The sequence below is a fragment of the Crocuta crocuta genome, unplaced genomic scaffold (assembly GCF_008692635.1).
Source record: "Crocuta crocuta isolate KB4526 unplaced genomic scaffold, BGI_CrCroc_1.0 scaffold7, whole genome shotgun sequence".
Taxonomy (NCBI): domain Eukaryota; kingdom Metazoa; phylum Chordata; class Mammalia; order Carnivora; family Hyaenidae; genus Crocuta; species Crocuta crocuta.
In genome coordinates, this window is record NW_027531904.1 from 9,649,230 (window position 1) to 9,654,521 (window position 5,292).

Here is a 5,292-nt window from a genome sequence, read left to right on the forward strand (position 1 = left end):
AATCTTAAATGCTTTCATCATTTACCAAGCAAAGAAAATACACTCTAGAAAAGAAAAGAATAATCAAAGAGCCATGAGGAGAGACAACAAAGAAATTAATACAGAAAAACCCAGGAATAAATAAATCAGGGACCGGAGAACACACGCCCTAGGAAGAGATTATATAAAATGAATGAACTCCCTCAGGAGTATTAAAAAATGTGGGGATCTGCCCAGTTATGAAGCAAACCAAACTGTGACACCCATTTCTACCACAGATAACAACTGAAAGGCGGGTGGGAAGGCGGTGAGCACAGCAGCCTTCCAAAGCTAACAACCCAAAGTCACCTGTGGCAAAGCAAATTTATAATGCTTAGGGACAGCCAATATTGCCCCCATTGGGTTCAAGAATGTGTTAAAGGAATATCGCGACCAAGAAGGGATCCATCCACAAATGGAAGCCGAATTGTTCGGGAATATATCACTAAATATGGAATAATAGTGTAAGAAAAACACGAGTCTTGGGGCACCTGGGTGGCTCAGACAGTTGGCCGTCTGGCTCTTGATTTCAGCTCAGGTCATGATCCGAGGTCCTGGAATCAAGCTCTGCGTGTGGCTCAGCACTGAGCGTGGGGTCAGCTTAAGATTCTCTCTCTCTGCCTCTGCCCCTTCCCCACTTGGGCTCATGGTCCCTCTATCTTTCTCTCTCTCTCTCTCAAATAAAAATAAATTTAAAAAAGAAAAAGAAAGACAATCATCTCAACATATTTCTAAACTGTATTGAACATCACACGGCTGAACTTGGACGACAGCAAGCGAAGTGAAAGGAACGGATCAGAAAGGACAAATATTGCAGGATTCCACGTAATGAGGCCCAGAGCTTCACATTCAGAAGCGAGAGGTTAGAAGGGCGGTTGTGGGGTTGAGGGAGGAGGGCATGTCTGCTGTTCAATGGGGACGGAGTTTCAGTTTTGCAAAATGAGAAGGAGTCCGGAGAAGGGCTGCACACATGTGCGAGTGGGCTGGACGCGGCTGCACCCTACACTTCAAAATCTTTAAGATGATCAATTTTTATATTTTGTGTATTTTACTACAATGACAAAAACTGAAGTATAAGTCATAATGTCTGTTTTCCTGTAAACTTACACACGGTATCTAACATCAAGTTCTGACCCCAGTATACATATAATTAATTCACTTGTCCTAAACATCCTAAAAAGAATGTTATCAAAGTAGTGGTTCATTTTATATCTGAAAGCTTTCCAAAAATCAGAAAAAAAGATGGTGATACCTATTTAATAGAATTTTTCAGTTTGCAAATGACAGCAGAGTTATTTTTTGGTCTGATTTTTTAAATACCAGCATCTAATTACTACTTTTTGTCAAAGAAAGTGATACCTATTATTTCCGCTTCTTACATGTGTTAAGTTTCTTTTGTGATCAAAATGAAATCTTTAAGTACCGCCTAGATCCTGTGTTGGAATGTGTGTTGTCAGTTTTAAAAAATGTAGATTTTCGTCTGTGTTTTATTAATTCCACTCTAGCGATTGCATAGTTTAAATTCTTCCTACCTCTTTTTAAAAAGTTTTTAATGTTTATTCAATGTTGAGAGACAGAGAGATGTGAGCAGGGAAGGGGCAGAGAGAGGGAGACACAGGATCCGAAGCAGCTCCAGGCTCTGAGTTGTCAGCACAGATCCCGACGCGGGGCTCGAACCCACGAACCATGAGACGATGACCTGAGCTGAAGTCGGACACTCAACCGACTGAGCCACCCAGGCACTCCTTCTTGACTCTTTTTTGTTTGCTTGTTTGTTTCTGTGCACTTGCTCTCACAAACTGAGATTGGTGTGTTTAAGTGATTCACCTAATTACACTTTTATTTCTTCTCCTAATAGTTTTTAAAATTTTAAACCAACTTCTGTTGTCAAAATGCTCAACACTCTTGTTTCTTCACTGTGCATCATGTGCTCACCAACCTGAAGTGACTCTGTCTGTAGGTTGGCAGAGATGAGGCCAGAAGTCCAGCGTCTTTGGGGCCCCTGAGTGGCCCTGTAAGTGCTGTGGTCTGGGGAGCCACCCGTCAATGGAACCAGGCATCTGGCGTCCCTGGTGTGTGGGGACACTCAGTTTGGCAGGCAGCAGCACCAAGAAGAAGACTCAGTGTGACCACGCCACAGACCTGGTGTGGAGGGGAGGGTGGGCTGATATCACACAAAGTGAGAAGCTTGGAGAAAAAGGTCCTCCCTCAGCCGGAGCCCATGTGCATGTCTAGGGCTGCAGCTTCAGGGGTGCGAGCAGCGAGCCAGTGAGGCATGGGGTCACCCCACCAGCATCTTCTACGTGATTTCTGATCAAAGAGTGGTCAGGGATAGATCCTTCTTTTTCCTCATTCAAGAGAAACGAACGGTTAAAAACCAGGGTCTCCATGTGAAAAGGATCTATACCATCCAGTTCAAGATGGTGATTGAACTAATCTTTAATTGCTTATGCTCTTGTTTTCACCCATATCAACAAAATATAAAGGAGCAAAAAACGGGCGCCTGGGTGGCTCAGTCGGTTGAGCGTCTGACTTCGGCTCAGGTCATGATCTCACGGTTCGTGGGTTCGAGCCCCACATCGGGCTCTGGGCTGACAGCTCGGAGCCTGGAGCTGCTTCAGATTCTGCGTCCCCTCCTCTCTCTGCCCCTCCCCTGCTCACGTTCTGTCTCTCTCTCTCTCTCTCTCAAAAATAAAGATTTAAAAACATCTTACAGGAGCAAAAAAAATTCTATGTAAATGTTGGAAAATAGGAAAGAGCGCCACAGCCAGCGAAGCAACACACTGTGGAGCCCCTTTGAGGGCACACCCTCCCATCCTTCAAGAAATTCTACTCAGTTGGGGCGCCTGGGTGGCTTAGTCGGTTAAGCGTCCGACTTTCGCTTAGGTCATGATCTCGCGGTTCGTGGGTTCGAGCCCCGCGTCGGGCTCTGTGCTGACTGCCAGCTCAGAGCCTGGAGCCTGTTTCAGTCTGTGACTCCCTCTCTCTCTGACCCTCCCCTGCTCACGCTGTCTCTCTCTCTCTCTCCTAGAAATAAGTAAAAAACATTAAAAAAAATTAAAAAAAAAAAAAGAAATTCTACTCAAACTGTGGTTCAGTGGGCGTGAGGTGGTCAATGTCCGCGTCAGAACTACCAAAAAAAAAAAAAAAATCTCTTCAAAATTAGGAGAGGCCAGGGCTTGAGGTGCTAGCCACGGAGAAGTCAACTGAGTCCAGGTCACTGCCATGATGGCCCCAGGGAGTGGGCTGGGACTGGGGTGGGCAGACAGCTACGGAGCACGGCGCTCCATTCTGGAATCCAAGCAGCGAGACGGCGTGTAGAACAGGGGAGGACAAAGTCATGGTGAGAGCCCGGCTATGGCACCACTCGTTTCAGGCTTGCACTGAAAAATCACGCCCAAAAGCCCAGCGGTGAGGTCCCTGCGATGCGGAGCTAACCGGTCCCGAACGAGGGCCCCTGCTAAGACCTTGCCTCCTCTGGATGAATAACATTTGTTCCTTAAGGTTTTGTGTTTCTGTTTTCGAGGGTATTTTGTGCTGTGGGGAACAGATTTATTCCTTCTTGACCCCAGATATCCTTTCCATGTTTATTCATTTTGTTTTCTTCAATTTCAATCTCCTGATCTTCCTTGAGAGCCAAGTGGCTTTTTATTTCTATGGAAAGAAATGATCTTTTTACTCGTGGAAACATTAGTCATCATGCGTCCTCGTTTAAAAACTTCCTTTTCTTGAGAAGGTGCCAATGTCGAGGGTGCACACTCATTCGCTTCCCCAGGGATGGCTATCAGGGTTGTTTTCTGGAGCCATTATTTCTTTAAATTGAAGCATGATACTTAGCAGCCTGTGATTTTAAGTAAAATTAAGGCCTAATGGACGGCTTACCGTATCGTGCTGCATTTCCAGAGACTGCATTTACAATAGTATCAAGTGCACAGAGATGAATGGGTTTCACCCTTCAATGGAAACTGGGAAAAGCAGAGCCGAGTTGACTTTTAGATAAATATTAATAGCAGTTGCTCAAAAGCAAAGGTCAAGAAACAGTGCTCAAATACTTGTCTTTCCTAAACCACGTAAATTATGTAGCACTTGAAACTCCATTCTCGTTTTTTAAGTGAGCACATTAATCTTCTAAGGAATGAAAGAAGTAGTCACGAATGTAGGGAGTGAGAATAATTTAGATCTGACATCATCATTCCTTTAGAGCCAGATTAAGGAGTAGAGCAGAATCATAGGGCCCTGTTCTATAAAAGGTACCAGGAGCCCAGCGTGGCCCTCGTTACTGATGGGTTTACGTTCAGGTCTGTAATCATTTCCCCTTGAGTGCGGGAGGCAGGGGGGCTGTGATCTGCCTCAGACCAATAGACAATGGTAAAAGCAACAAAATGGTGCACTTCTCATGCTGCGGTGTGTGTGTGCCCGCACGCCTGTATATATAAGAGAGACTCTCTTTTGCTATTTTTTAAAATGTTTATTTAGTTTTGAGAGAGAGGGGCACAGAGTGTGAGCAGGGAAGGGGCAGAGAGAGAGGGAGACACAGAATCTGAAGCAGGCTCCAGGCTCTGAGCTGCCAGCACAGAGCCCGACGCGGGGCTCGAACCCAGGAACCGCGAGATCATGACCTGAGCCGAAGTCGGACGCTTCACCAACTGAGCCCCCCAGACGCCCCTCTTTTGCTATTCTGGAATAAGTAAGCCACCATGCTGTGAGAGGGGCTATGGAGAGAGGTCACTTGGTGGGAAACTTTCAGCGGCTTCTATCTAGGACGTGAGACATTCCTGTGGCCAACAGCCAGCAAGCGAACAGCGGCCTCGGTCCTACAGCCAGGAGATGAATTCTGCCAACAACCTGAGGGATCTCCGAAGCGGCCCTTTCCCCAGTCCAGGCTGTACGGGACCCCGGCCCCGGCTGACGCTTGGCTTACCACCTGGAGTAGATTCCAGTGACATTGGGCCTGGATTCCTAACCTACAGAAAACCGTGATAGAACAGATCCATGTCGCTCTAAGCTTCTGAGCTTGTGGTAACTTGCTAGGCAGCCACGGGAAAAGAATCCAACCACCAACAGACGACACGGGCGGAGACGGTGCGTGTCCCCAGAGTCCATGCAGGGGAGAGTACCAGTGTGGTGGGGAGAAAGACTGACATGAACCACTTAGGTCTGGGGCTGAGGAGCAAGTTAGTTTATTGTCTTATAAGGTGGCTCGGCCTGAAGCCAGAAGTAAATTACTCAGAAGCAAGTTCAAGAGCTTGCTTCCGGTCTGCTGCCCGCAGACTC

At 46.5% G+C, this 5,292-nt stretch overlaps 1 non-coding gene across 1 annotated transcript; it reads left to right on the forward strand.

The window, feature by feature from the left end:
* The first annotated feature begins 2,519 nt into the window (after positions 1-2,519).
* TRNAR-UCG (transfer RNA arginine (anticodon UCG)) lies at positions 2,520-2,604 on the forward strand. Its single transcript has one exon. It is a non-coding gene; the product is annotated as a tRNA-Arg (tRNA).
* The last annotated feature ends 2,688 nt before the right edge of the window (positions 2,605-5,292 follow it).